Below are 14,358 nucleotides of genomic sequence, written 5' to 3'. Positions count from 1 at the left end.
GAACTGTCTCATCAAATAGTGGGGCAGTGGAGGGACTCTCCTGAACTGGTGCTACCTCAATCACAACTCCCTTAGTGCTAGGGAGTTTCCTTTTCTTCCTCGGCCTCTGCTCCTCCTCCTGTACCTGTGCATCTGCTGGCTCTACAGCCAGGTCCCCAAATAGTAAATCAAGTGGCAACTGATCCGCCATGAGCTTGTCCACATCCACTCTCAACTGTGTCACTGACTCCTTGGAAGCCTTCTGCTTCCTCAGCTTCTTGTGCTCTCGAGCCAATTTCTCCAATGCTTTGCCATGTGCCCCAACCGCCTTAGTCAAGGCATCCTGCGTCGCCATCATCTTTTCCTAGTTGGCCAGGATCTTCTTCAATGCATCCTCAATGGAGGAAGGAATCTCAACAGTAGCTGGCGCTCCCTGTGCCTGTACAACAGTGGTCAATGTAGACAACTTGGATGTCGCAACTAATATCCAGTTGTTCAAACTGGCAAGGGAATGGGTGAGCTGGTTTGCGGTGAACCGGTGAGTCTTTGATGAAGGAACTACCGGGTCAGCTGCAATAAAAGGACCAGCAGCTGACGACGGACCTGGAGGCAATGCCTCATCCGTAGCAGGAATGGTGGAAGGCTCACTGGGCTGCTCAATGACCGCTGGCTCCTCAGACTGGCCAGGTGCGGTGGAAGTGGATGCCACATTTTTCTTTCCCCTCCTCGAGTTGTCCAGACCCAACTGACTATACCATGAGTACGGGGCCACCGGAGGTACCATGACATCATATTTCTTTTTCTTCACCTTCAATTCTCTGAAGTACAAAGAGAGTGTATTTGGGAAGGGGTAGTTTGTTTGGGTCTCATTACCCACTGTAGAAATCACTCTCGACATAATATTACCCACATTCAGAGGGAAGCCCGCCATGATAGATGCTACCAAGACAGCACGAGGGAGGGGAATGGAGTGATCATGTGTAGACGGGTCAAGTCGACTACACACGAAAGTCAACCACCCTTTGGCTTCAAAATTCAGGGTGTTCGGAAAGATCTTTTCTAGTGCTTTCAACCAGACTGGGACTGTACCCAGGGCTGCCAAGTGCTCGGCCAACCAAGGACGAACCTCCTCTTTCATTGCTAGCTTTTCTAAATATTGCGATTCATCCTCTTCTCCGAACCCCAGAAATTCATTCAACGATTTGCCATCAAACATCACTATCTTGTCCCTCACTTTAGTTACTTTTGAGTCCCGAACTATATGGTGAACATTGCTGTAGAACTCTTTCACCATATGCTCATTCGCCATTTCAACACGTTCTTTGAAGAATCCCCAACCCTCTCTAGTGCGGAATTGTACTTGCACATGAGGGTTGAGTGGGACAAGATTGGCATCTATGAACCTCCTCTCCGGAATCAGTTTCCTTTTTGGCCACCACTCCCGAAATCTGTGGAAAGCAACCTCACTAACAAACCTGTCTGCCCATGCCTCCGATTTTCTAGTACGCTCAATCCCCCCGACTTGTGGCTCACCTCCCTCAGCATATCCTCCACTCTCCCCTGATATTGAAGCTGTGGGAGATGTGGAATATTGCTCTTCTACTCTTGCTACGGATTCATCAGACGAGCCCGAGATGACATTAACCGGCTTCTTGGAGGAGGCTACATTATCATGATCCGGGGAAGGAGAATCACGGAGCTGAAATGAAGTGGACATGTGGGTGGGGGCAGACTCCGAGGTAATGCTCCGTGAAGGTGCATACTCACTCCCTGTGGAATGAGATGCAGCTCTATCAGCTTCCCGGATTATCTTCCGGGTTTTCTTTATTAGTTCCCTGGTTTGAGGAGTGAGTTGCACAATCCGCCTGCTTTTCCCTCCTCGGGAGGAACCACCTCTCCCGGGTTGTATTTCTTTGCCCACTTGTTTTTTAGCCACTCGTTTTTGAACCATTGTCTGCAAGGAATACATGTCTAATATTGTTAGTAGAAGCACATAAGGTGAAGTAGACAGTTCAGTTAAATGAAAAGAGTGCAGACACAGTTACAAAGGCAGAGGGGAGCGGACCGCACCAAAAGGCACGCGGTCCGCGCAGTATACTAGCACCAACACATACCTCTCTGAATAAACTGACGCGGTCCGCACAGAAATGGTACACAGTCGCGTTGATTCAGCGCGGACCGCACAAAAATGGTACGCGGTCCGCGCAGGTGAAATACCAAAATGTTGACCTCTCTGAACTCTTCACACGCGGTCCGCACTGTTTTGGACCGCGGCCGCGCTGGGCTCACGCGGACCGCACAAAGATGGTACGCGGTCCGCGTAGAGAGGTTTATCATCTCTTTACCAGAGTCACGCAGACCGCGCACAAATGTTGCGCGGCCGCGTAGGGCTACTTTAACTGAGCCGGGATATTTTTCCATTAAATCCCATTTTTGTTCACAATTTGAGTCCTAAGTGTCCCTACTCAATTAATTAACACGCAGTTATGCCCCATGATTCAACCAAAACAACAAAAATCTAAACTAACAGTTAACTAAGAAGAAAAAAAAGACGAAAGTAAGAAGTTATACTAGTAGAGAGTGATTAAAAGAAACAAAATTAGGTTATGAATGAAATAAACAAGAGTTGTTACCAGGGATTAATGAGAAATCAACTAAATGAGCAGGAGATGCGGATGTACAGTGAAAATTAAAACTCCAGATGAAAATTTGCGAAAAGGTTCAAATGAGGCCCAAGGCTTCTATTTATAGAAAAGCCCTGGGGACTCACAACTTACCTACCAGCGCGGCCGCACGAAAATGGCCGCGGTCCGCGCTGGTTTTCCTTCCTTCACATTTGACTGCTCAGCCCACGTGGACCGCACTGTTTTGGACCGCGGCCGCGTGGAAGTTATCAGAGACTTGTTGATTTCAGCTTTTCCCACGCGGACCGCACTGCTTTGGACCGCGTAGGAATTTTATCAGAGAGCATGCCATTTTGAGTTTTCACACGCAGACCGCACAGAAAGGGACGCGAACCGCATTGAATCTTCTGAGAATGAACTCTCAGCTGCTCAAGCCCACGCGGACCGCACTGTTTTGGTATGCGGCCGCGTGGGCAATATTCAGAGACTGCTCATTACCCCTGGTTCAACATTACCCCTGCAACACTTCACAAATTATCAGCTCAAAAATCCTACTCTACAACAGAAAAACAAAGAAAAGGAAAAAAGACATGGGTTGCCTCCCAAGAAGCGCCTGATTTAACGTCGCGGCACGACGCATGTTACCATCACAGTCATTTCAAATGAATGAGTGCCACCACATGGCTATCATCAATCTTTCCCAAATAGTGCTTAACACGATGCCCATTGACTCGGAAAACTTCACCATTCTTATTTTTGAGATCAATGGCACCAAAGGGAGTTACACCAACCACTTCAAATGGGCCGCTCCACTTAGACTTCAGCTTGCCCGGAAATAACCTCAACCGGGAATTGAAAAGAAGAACCATGTCACCAACTTTGAATTTCTTCCCTCGGGCATACTTGTCATGAAGGTACTTCATCTTGTCCTTATACAAGGACGAGCTAGAGTAAGCATGAAACCTAAACCCATCAAGTTCATTCAATTGCTCAACCCAGAGATTTGCAGCTACATCCCATTCTAAGTTCAACTTTTTCAGAGCCCACATAGCCTTATGTTCCAATTGTACAGGAAGATGACAAGCCTTCCCAAACACTAACCGATACGACGACATACCAATCGGAGTCTTGAAAGCTATACGATAAGCCCAAAGAGCATCATCCAATTTCTTCGACCAGTCGGTCCTATTTGCATTGACAGTCTTGGACAAAATAATCTTGATCTCACGGTTGGACACCTCAACTTGGCCACTCGCTTGAGGATGATAAGGAGTGGTCACCTTGTGATTTACCCCATACTTGGCTAGAAAAGAGTCAAAAGCCTTGTTGCAAAAATGAGAACCCCCGTCACTGATGATAGCACGTGGAGTGCTAAACCTCGTAAAGATACTCTTTTTCAAGAACGCCACCACACTTCGAGATTCATTATTTGGCAAAGCTATGGCCTCAACCCATTTCGACACATAATCAACCGCTACCAAGATGTAAGTGTTGCCACAAGAACTTGCGAATGGTCCCGTAAAGTCTATCCCCTAAACATCAAAAATGTCAACCTCTAGAATCGTGTTAAGGGGCATCTCATCTTTCTTCGAAATCCCTCCGGCACGTTGGCATTCATCACATCTTTTCACAAAGTCACCGGCATCCTTGAACAAAGAAGGCCAATAGAAATCACAACTCAACACTTTAGACGCCGTCCTCGCCCCGCCATGATGGCCACCATAGGGTGAAGAGTGACAAGCTTCCACAATACTCAATTGCTCTTCTTCGGGAACACACCGGCGAATTACACCATCGGTGCAAATTTTGAAAAGATACGGCTCATCCCAATAGTAGTCCAAACAATCCCGCTTGAGCTTCTTCCTTTGGTTAGAAGAGAGCTCATATGAAGCCACACCGGTAACAAGATAATTGGCAATGTCGGCGAACCATGGCATGTCTAGCATTGCAACCGAGAGGAGTTGTTCATCCGGAAAAGCATCATTTATCTCAAGGCCGCCTGAAGTCCTCCATTCCTCCTCCAATCGAGACAAGTGGTCCGCCACTTGATTTTCACTACCCTTTCTATCAACAATCTCCAAATCAAATTCTTGAAGAAGAAGCACCCATCTCATTAACCTCGCTTTAGAATCTTTCTTCGTCATCAAATACCTAAGGGCGGTGTGATCGGTATGAATAATCACTTTGGCCCCCATAAGGTATGGGCGAAACTTCTCCATGGCAAAAACAATGGCAAGCAATTCCTTCTCGGTGACCGTGTAATTCCTTTGAGCTTCATTCATTGTCTTACTTGCGTAGTACACCAGATGGAACATTTTGTTGATTTTTTGGCCCAAGACCGCCTCCACTGCAACATCACTAGCATCACACACGAGCTCAAAGGGCAAGCTCCAATTTGGTGCGGTAATGATGGGGGTAGTCGTCAACTTTTGCTTTAGAAGCTCGAAAGCCTCCATACATTTCTCATCGAACACATATTTGGCATCTTTCTCTAGCAATTTACACAACGGGTTAACTACCTTAGAAAAGTCTTTGATGAATCTTCGGTAGAAACCCGCGTGTCCCAGAAAGCTTCTTACCCCTTTGACAGAAGTAGGGGGAGGGAGCCTTGAGATAACCTCAATTTTCACCTTATCAACCTCAATCCCTCTTTTTGAAATTTTGTGACCCAACACAATTCCTTCTTCTACCATAAACTGGCATTTCTCCCAATTGAGAACCAAGTTTGTATCTTCGCATCGGGCCAACCACGATCCAAGTATTGCAAGCAATCACCAAATGAGTCCCCAACCACACTAAAATCATCCATGAAGACCTCCAATATGTCCTCCACCATGTCGGTGAAGATTGCCATCATACATCATTGGAAGGTCGCCGGTGCATTACATAATCCAAATGGCATTCTAGAGAAGGCGAAAGTGCCATAAGGACATGTGAAGGTTGTCTTTTCTTGGTCTTCTGGGGCAATGAGAATTTGGTTATAGCCTGAATACCCATCTAGAAAACAATAGAAAGCCCGGCCCGCAAGACGATCAAGCATTTGATCCAAGAACGGCAATGGGAAATGATCCTTTCTAGTCACCTTGTTCAACTTCCGGTAGTCCATGCATACTCTCCAACCCGTCACAATACGAGTCGGAATAAGTTCATTGCTGTCATTGGTCACCACCGTCATTCCTCCTTTCTTTGGCACACATTGTACCGGAGAAGTCCACGAACTGTCAGAAATTGGATACACCACCCCGGCGTCAAGCCACTTGATGACTTCCTTTTTAACCACCTCTTGCATGGCCTCATTGAGTCTCCTTTGATGTTCAAGATATGGCCTAGCATCCTCCTCCAATATTATCTTGTGCATGCAAAACGCGGGGCTAATACCCCGAATATCCGCCAAGGTCCATCCAATCGCCCGCTTGCGCTTTTGAAGAACTGCCAAAGTGGCATCAACCTGCACGTTAGTCAAGCAAGAAGAAAGAATAACCGGCAAAGTGAAATTAGGACCAAGAAATTCATACCTGAGGTGAGGAGGAAGTGGTTTCAACTCCAACACCGGTGGCTCCTCAATAGATGGCTTGGTGGGTGGAGTTTTGCGATTTTCAAGATCAAGAGATAACTTCCTCGGTTCATAAGAATACGAGCCCATGCCATGTAATGCGTTCACACACTCCACCCTTCTAGCATCATCATCAACATCCATGTTCAATAGCATGGCCTCAAGTGGGTCCTCAACATTTGCCATTACGCTTGTGTCATCCACTATCACTGCCGTGACAATGTCAACAAACGAGCACACTTCGGTGCTATTTGGTTGCCTCATTGATTTGCATACGTGGAACACCACCTTTTCATCACCAATATGGAAGGTCAATTCTCCCGCTTCCACATCAACCAAGGCCTTCCCCGTAGCTAGGAAGGGCCTTCCAAGAATGATAGGCACCTCGAAATCCACTTCGCAATCCAAGATCACGAAATTGACCGGCAATATGAACTTATCAACACGAACAAGGACATCATCAATAATTCCCAAAGGCTGCTTCATTGACCGGTCCGCCATTTGAAGCCTCATAGAAGTTGGACGAGGTTGTCCGATTCCCAAGGTCTTGAAGACCGAATATGGCATTAAATTGATACTTGCTCCCAAGTCACAAAGGGCTTTTACAAAGTCGGCACTTCCAATGGTACATGGGATAGTGAATGCACCGGGATCCTCAAGTTTCGGAGCCGTAGAATGCACAATTGCGCTCACTTGATGAGTCATCTTGATTGTCTCGCACTCCATTGATCTCTTTTTTGTAACCAAATCTTTCATGAACTTTGTGTATCCCGGCATTTGCTCGAGTGCCTCCACCAAAGGCATGTTGATAGTCAAACTCTTCATCATTTCAATGAATTTCTTAAATTGGTTATCACCCTTTTGCTTGGCCAACCGTTGAGGATAAGGCGGAGGAGGTCTAGGCAAGGGTGACTTGGCTTTTGGCACCACCAGTTCGGGCATATCAATGACGTGTTCCCTAGACGGTTCACGGCCTCTTGAGTCTCCTCCTCACCCTCATCAATTTCAATTCTCACATCATTTATTTGCACTTGGTTCAACAACATCCTCAACTACCAACGGGATCTCATCATTTTGCAACTCATCTTCATCTACCGGAACTTGGTTTCCTCTTGAGGCATGCACATCACCGCCTCTTCCACTTTGCGTTGTCACTGCCATCACATGATTATTGTGCCCACCCTTGGGGTTTACTACCGTATCACTTGGTAGAGCACCCTTTGGGCGAGTATTTAAAGACTGAGAGATTTGGCCTAATTGCACTTCCATGTTCCGGATAGATGTGTTATGTGAAGCTAATTGGGCCTCGGAATCTTGACTCTTTTTCATCATTTACTCGAACATGCTCTCTATTTGACCCATGTCATTGCCCGACGAACTCGACTCTTGAGATTGAAACGGAGGCGGGTTATTGGGTTGTTGATACATTGGGGGCCTTTGAAAGCCTTGCCCCCTATTACCTTGTCCACCATTGTTGTTCCAACCACCTTGACCACCATTGTTGTTGTTCCAATTGTTGTTCCCGTTCCAATTACCTTGATTCCCCGAATTATTGTTTCCCTAATTGCCTCCTTGATTGTTGTTGTAACTCCAATTTCCACCTTGTTGATTGCCCCAATTACCTTGGGGTCTCCATTGTTGATTCCCTTGATTACCTCTATTCCCTTGGTAGTTGTTGACATATTGGACTTCCTCACTTTGGTCATCAAAACCTTCATTCGAACATCCACTACCATCATTGTTGTTGTCATATTGTTCACAATTACCTTGAGGTTGTTGTCCTCTTTGCCTCCTTTTCAACATAGAAACACCTTCCATTGCATTGACTTGGCGCGGGTTTTGGACTTGTTGCAATTGCGCCTTTGCCAATTGATTCATAGTTGTTGTAAGCTCGGCTATAGCTTGGCCATGATCGTGCAATTCTTTGTGCAAATGGATGACCGTGGGGTCACCTTGGGGCACGTTTGCTCGGCTTTGCCATGCCGAAGAGGTGTCGGCCATTTCATCAAGTACATCATATGCCTCTTGGTAAGAAAGTTTCATAAAATTCCCTCCGGCCAATTGGTTCACAATGCATTGATTTGTGGTGTTGATGCCCCGATAAAAGGTTTGTTGAATCATAGCCTCGGTCATGTCGTTATTAGGGCACTCTTTCACCATTGTTCTATATCTTTCCCATATCTCATGCAAAGGTTCCGTTGGCTCTTGCTTGAAAGCTAGAATTTCATCCCGAAGAGCTGCCATATGACTTGGAGAGAAGAACTTGACAATAAATTTGTCCGCCAACTCATCCCATGTTGTAATAGAATGATTGGGGAGCCTTTCTAACCAATCCAATGCTTTACCCCGAAGAGAAAACAGGAAAAGCCTCAATCTCAACGCATCCTCGGACATGTTTGTCTGCTTGCTACCCCAACATGTATCCACGAACCCCTTCAAGTGCTTGTAGGTATTTTGATTGGAGGCACCCATGAAATAACCTCTTTGCTCGAGCAAGGTCAACATAACATTTGTGATTTGAAAGTTCCCCGCCCGAATTTGGGGAGGAACAATAGCACTGGCGTATCCTTGATTTAGTAGAACTCTGGGAACCACTCTCGGCGGTGTCGGGGGAGGGTCTGGAATGTTGTTGTTCTCATTAGCATTTATATTGACAGGCCGACCTCTCCGTGGGAGTTGAGGTAAGACCTCATCTTGTTCTAGATCCTCTACCTCCTCTCCCGCTATCACATTGCCGAGAGGGTCATTTGCATTAAGAGCCATTGTACCTGATTGATCGACACAACAAAGTCAGTAAATAAGAAGGAAAGAGAAGCAAAACACAATACTAGCTACACAAATAGTCAACACCGTAAAGCTCCCCGACAACGACGCCAAAAAGTGATCGCAGCGGACTCAACCTAAGGAAGAGTGGGCGCTAATACTTTTACCCAATAGCGGTATCGGGGTCAATTTTCTACAGGGAGCTTCAATTTGGAGTTGAGTGTTTGTATGGTCTAGGACTATGTTTTAGCTCCTAATTGATCTTCTAATCATTTTTGGTTTTCTTTTGATTATCAACTCAATATATCAACTACAAATTTAAAGCTAAGTTATGCTAAGATATTAATTCTAAGTTGTATGCAATGTAGAGAAAGGCACTAGGGTCGTGGCATGTACCTAGGTGGTCAACTAACGGGTAAAGATACCTAATGCAAGAATGATGAATATGAGACTTATGCTATAACCGTTGCACTTTTGCACCCACTCTCACACCTCTCGGTAGAGAGAGTGATTTTGCCCAATTGACTCTCTCGAGACCAATTGGGTAGGCCAATTTGCCCAAGCAACTTATGGTTCAAATTGGGTAATTACTCTCTCGAGGTTTAACCCGTTAATTGGGACTACCATTCTTATGGGTCCATCCCAATTCCTTGTTGGAATTAATCTTGGGGTCATAGACTCTCTTTCTCAAGAGGAGTCAAGACTCACTAAGCTAGACTTAGTGTTTGCAACCACCAAATCTTAATGAAAACATAAGATTAATCCAAATAACAAATACCCAACATCATTCATGCATTAAACAATCACACCCATTAATTACCCACACTAGGGTTGAGCCACAACCCTAGCTAATGGGTTTAGCTAGTCATAGTAGAAACAGAAATTGAAGAAATAGAAGATGAGACAACCATATTAATTAATTGCTAATGTTAAACTACAATAATCTATGATGAAACTAAGCTAAAAATGCCCAAGATAGTCCAAAATATAAGTCTCACAAGCTCAGCTGCTATCCGCCCAAAAACAAAACTAAAAAAAATCTGCTAAAAAGTAAAATGTTCTATTTATACTACACAGGAAAAACTGGATAAAATACCCCTGAGGGTCTGGAGCGGACCGCGTACAAATGTCATGCGGCTGCGGAGGGCAATAAGTCTTCAAGTCTTGCTTCTGGAACTGAGGGATGCGGACCGCACAGATATGTCACGCGGCCGCATAGGCTAAGACGCGCGGACCGCGTAGAAATGGGATGCGGCCACGTAGTAGATTTTACCCAAAACTCAACTCTCTCAACTTTTACCCATGCGGACCGCACTGATTTGATGTGCGGCCGCGTGGGCTTTTGCCTTGATTTTCTGGGTCTCTGACTTCCATCAGTGCGGACCGCGTGGAATTGATTGCAGACCGCGTGGTTTGACTTCAAACTTGCAAGGTCTCTAAACTCTCCTGCGCGATCGCACACCAAATCAGTGCGGTCCGTGCAGGTCATCTTGTTCTGTTCCAGCCTCTGAACTCTCCTGCGCGGCCGCGCACCAAATCAGTGCGGTCCGCGCAGGTCATCTTGTTCCCCACTTCAGTTGTCTTTTGACACTTGGCAGATTTCACTCCTTTTTGAGCCGATCTTTGATATTTATCATCTTGTCACTCAAACCTGCAATCAAGTATAATTTGTAAGCATTTTGGGGCTAATATATGGCAATTAATGCACAAAGCTCAGGTAATAATGGGTATAAAACATGTAGAAATTACAGTTATCACTAGGTAAGCCTAACATGCATAGAGGAGTAGCGGAAATACTACTAAACTTCAAATAAAAACCGTCAAACTATAATAATAAACTCAACAATATAATAACCAATACTCTCCCCAAAACCTGGTGGAATAGAGTCATAAGCTCTACACAATGGTACTATAAGTCTCGAACTACAATATTGTTTGAAACAAGAAAAAAACAGTGGAATGCCTAAATCGAAGTGGACTCCGAGGCCTACTGACGTGGGGCATGTATACCTTGAAGTCTCCAAAGCAGCAACTCAAATCAAGTCTAGCGTCCAGCACGGGCAGACATACCTGGATCTGCACAAAAAGATGTGCAGAAACGTAGTATGAGTACACCACAATGGTACCAGTAAGTATCAAGCCTAACCTCGGTAGAGTAGTGACGAGGCCAGGTCAAGACACCTACTAGGATATAATTAAACAGTATGAAAACATAATAAGGATAAAAAATGGAAGGCAGAGAAATAACTGATACGAAACAAGTTAATAGCATGAACTAATACTGAAATTGTAAGCACAAAGATAACATAAAGAAATCAACTAAAGAGAACCACAATGATCATGTATAGACAATAACTGATAGAGCAAAGAAGAACAAACAACGGGAAGTGTTCCCACCAAAACTCTTTGCAACATGAGACAAATAATAAGAATCACAACGAGGTACCGCCTTGTGTACAATAAGAATCACAATGAGGTACCGCCTCGTGTACAATAAGAATCACCACCGAGGTATCGCCTCGTGTATATATCATGAATCATAATCGAGGTACCGCCTCGTATTCATTCACAATCTCAATCACAATCTTTCCTTATACCGTCGCGTGAGCCTTATATTTAAATAGGTTTTGAAAACAGTTTTCCCGAAATAGCTACGCGCACTTTAGCCCACCTTATGACACCGCGTGGTTTCACGTAATTTCTTTACAAGCAACACGCACATAAGTCCCACCTTATGTCGTAGCATGCACATTGACCCCTAGTTTTATACCGCCACATGTGCGTGAATATCACATCACAATAACAACTCACACCATAAGTGCCCATATATGACAACTTGCCCACAATCAATAATATCAATGTTTCCACAATAATAGCTCATGGCTCCACCATAACGTGTACAAGAATATCAATAATAACAATGAATGTAAAATTTTCAACAAGAAAGATATCTCAACAATTAACAACTTCGCCTCAATGTGATATGACTTTCACAACTTCGACACCAATAACTGAACAATGAGAAGGATAATGTGTAACCACAAACTAAATACAAATAACTCTTAACTAAATACAAATAACTCACAATGAAAGAGATAACATGAACAATAACTTCAAATAATGGTAATAAATAATGAAGAGATAACATGTGACAATAAAAAGGCAACAAGTTCAACTAAAGCATGAGAGCAATTTATCAATTAGGATGTAGAACAAGTGTTAACGAGTCATTTAAGGCATGTAATGATGGACCAACACAAGTAAGAATAAATTGACTATGAGAATTTGGAACATGATATGACAATTCAATTAAAGCATGGAAAGAGTATAAGTAGCCTAAACCGGTCAATTACCACATACAACACATGTACCCACTCGTCACCTTGAGTACACGGCTTTCACATAGCACAAACGACACAATTAATCCCAAATCCTAAGGGGTAGTCTCCCCCCCACGAAGTTAGGCAAGATACTTACCTCAACTAAGCCAATTCAACTCTCAAAAATAGCTTTTCCCCTAAAATTCGCCTCCACATGGCTCAAATCTAACCAAAATCGATTTAATATCATCAAACAATGCAAGAGAAATCAATTACAATAGGTAAAGCTATGGTCTTTACACTTTTCCCAAAAAGTCAACAAAAGTCAACCTGGGGCTCGTCCGGTCAAAACCCGGGACCAATGGTAGATTCCCCATGACCCCACGAGTTCATATATGTGATTAGTTTCAAAATCTGAATCCAAATCGACTCTCAAAACTCAAATTCTTATTTTTCCAAAAACTTTCTAAAGTTTCACAAATTTTCATTTTGATTCACATGATTTTGATGTTAGAATCTAAGATATATTGATGAAATATGATTAGAAATAGATTAGAATCACTTACCTAAAGTTTGTAGGTGAAAATCCCCTCTGCAAATTGCCTTTTACCGAGTTTAGGGTTCAAAAATGAGAGAATGTTTTGAATTTTTTTGAAAAATCCCGTCTTCCAGCCCTTTGTACCAGCTGCATTTGTCGCATTTGAGACACAGGGTTCACATTTGTGAACCCTCACAATTATGGACCATGGCACGCATTTGCGAACCCTGACAGCCTCCTTCATTATCGCAATTGCGAGGCTGGTGCTCGCAGTTGCGATAACTAAGCACCAGCCGCACTAGCAGTTCATTTCAATTTAAAACCATTCCGAAACTCATCCGAGCCCTTGGGGCTCCAAAACAAACATCCATATAAGTCTAAAAATATCATACAAACTTGCTCGCGCGATTAAAACATAAAAATAACATGTAAAACTACGAATCGAACACTAAAACACATGAATTTCAATGTAAAGTTCAAAAATTTCTAGAATTACAACTAAACATCCGAATCCTATCAAATCAGCTCCAAATGGCAGCAAATCTTGCAGACGAGTTCTAAATACCATAACGGACCTATTCCATGTCCCAAAATCAAATTCCAATCTCGATAGCTAAAAGTAAACCTACAGTCAAACTTTTCAACTTCAAATTGCCAAATTTCAGCAAAACAACACAAATCGACCTACGAACTTCTGAAATTAATTCCAGGCATATGCCCAAGTCCAAAATCACGATATGAAACTATTGGTGCCATCAAAACATTGTTTCGGGGTCATTTTAACAAAAGTCAAAGTTTGGTCAATATTTCTAATTTAAGCTTCTAAGTAAAAAATCAAAGGGTCCAAATCAACCTGAAAGCTTCCCAAAATGAAACTAACTGACCCCGCAAGTCGTAAAACCATAAACACACATGTATGAAGCATAAAAAGGGGTAATGGGTGCAAACGGGGTGTAATTACACAAAACGACCATTCAAGTCATTACATTTCCCCCCTCCTAAAACAAACGTTCGACCTCTAACGTGCATAAAGACATACCTGAAGTGATGAATAGATGAGGATAGTGACTCCGCATATTGTGCGATCTCCTAGGTCGCCTCCTCGACCGGATGATCCTTCCATTGAACCTTCACTGAAGCAATGTTCTTTGATCTCAACTTCCCGCCTATTTGTCCAAGATAGCTACCGGCTTCTCAATATAAGTCAAATCCTCGTCCAATTGGACTGTGTTGAAGTCTAAAATATGAGACGGATCACCGTAATACTTCCAGAGCATAGAAATATAGAACACCTGATGAACCGTAGACAGACTAGGTGGCAATGCAAGCTTGTAGGCCACCCCACTTATCCTCTTAAGGATCACAAAAGGTCTTATATACCTAGGGCTCAACTTGCCCTTCTTCCCAAACCTTATCACGTGGGTGAAACCCGGAGCAAGACTCGCTCTTCAAACATGAATGCAACATCACGAACCTTCCGATCCACATAACTCTTCTATCTAGATTGGGTTGTACGAAGCCGATCCTGGATAAACTTGACCTTCTCTAAGGCATCTCAAACCAAATCCCTGCCTAATAACT

General features: G+C 43.8%; 1 pseudogene; it reads right to left on the bottom strand.

Annotated features, from left to right (window-relative positions):
- Positions 1-343: 343 nt before the first annotated feature.
- The window catches only part of LOC142178901 (uncharacterized), a 36,190-nt pseudogene continuing 22,175 nt past the window's right edge, over positions 344-14,358 (bottom strand).

Source organism: Nicotiana tabacum, unplaced genomic scaffold (genome assembly GCF_000715075.1).
Source record: "Nicotiana tabacum cultivar K326 unplaced genomic scaffold, ASM71507v2 Un00029, whole genome shotgun sequence".
NCBI classification, from domain to species: domain Eukaryota; kingdom Viridiplantae; phylum Streptophyta; class Magnoliopsida; order Solanales; family Solanaceae; genus Nicotiana; species Nicotiana tabacum.
The sequence above is the reverse complement of the archived record's forward strand: the minus strand, read 5'-3'. Positions and strand labels throughout refer to the sequence as shown.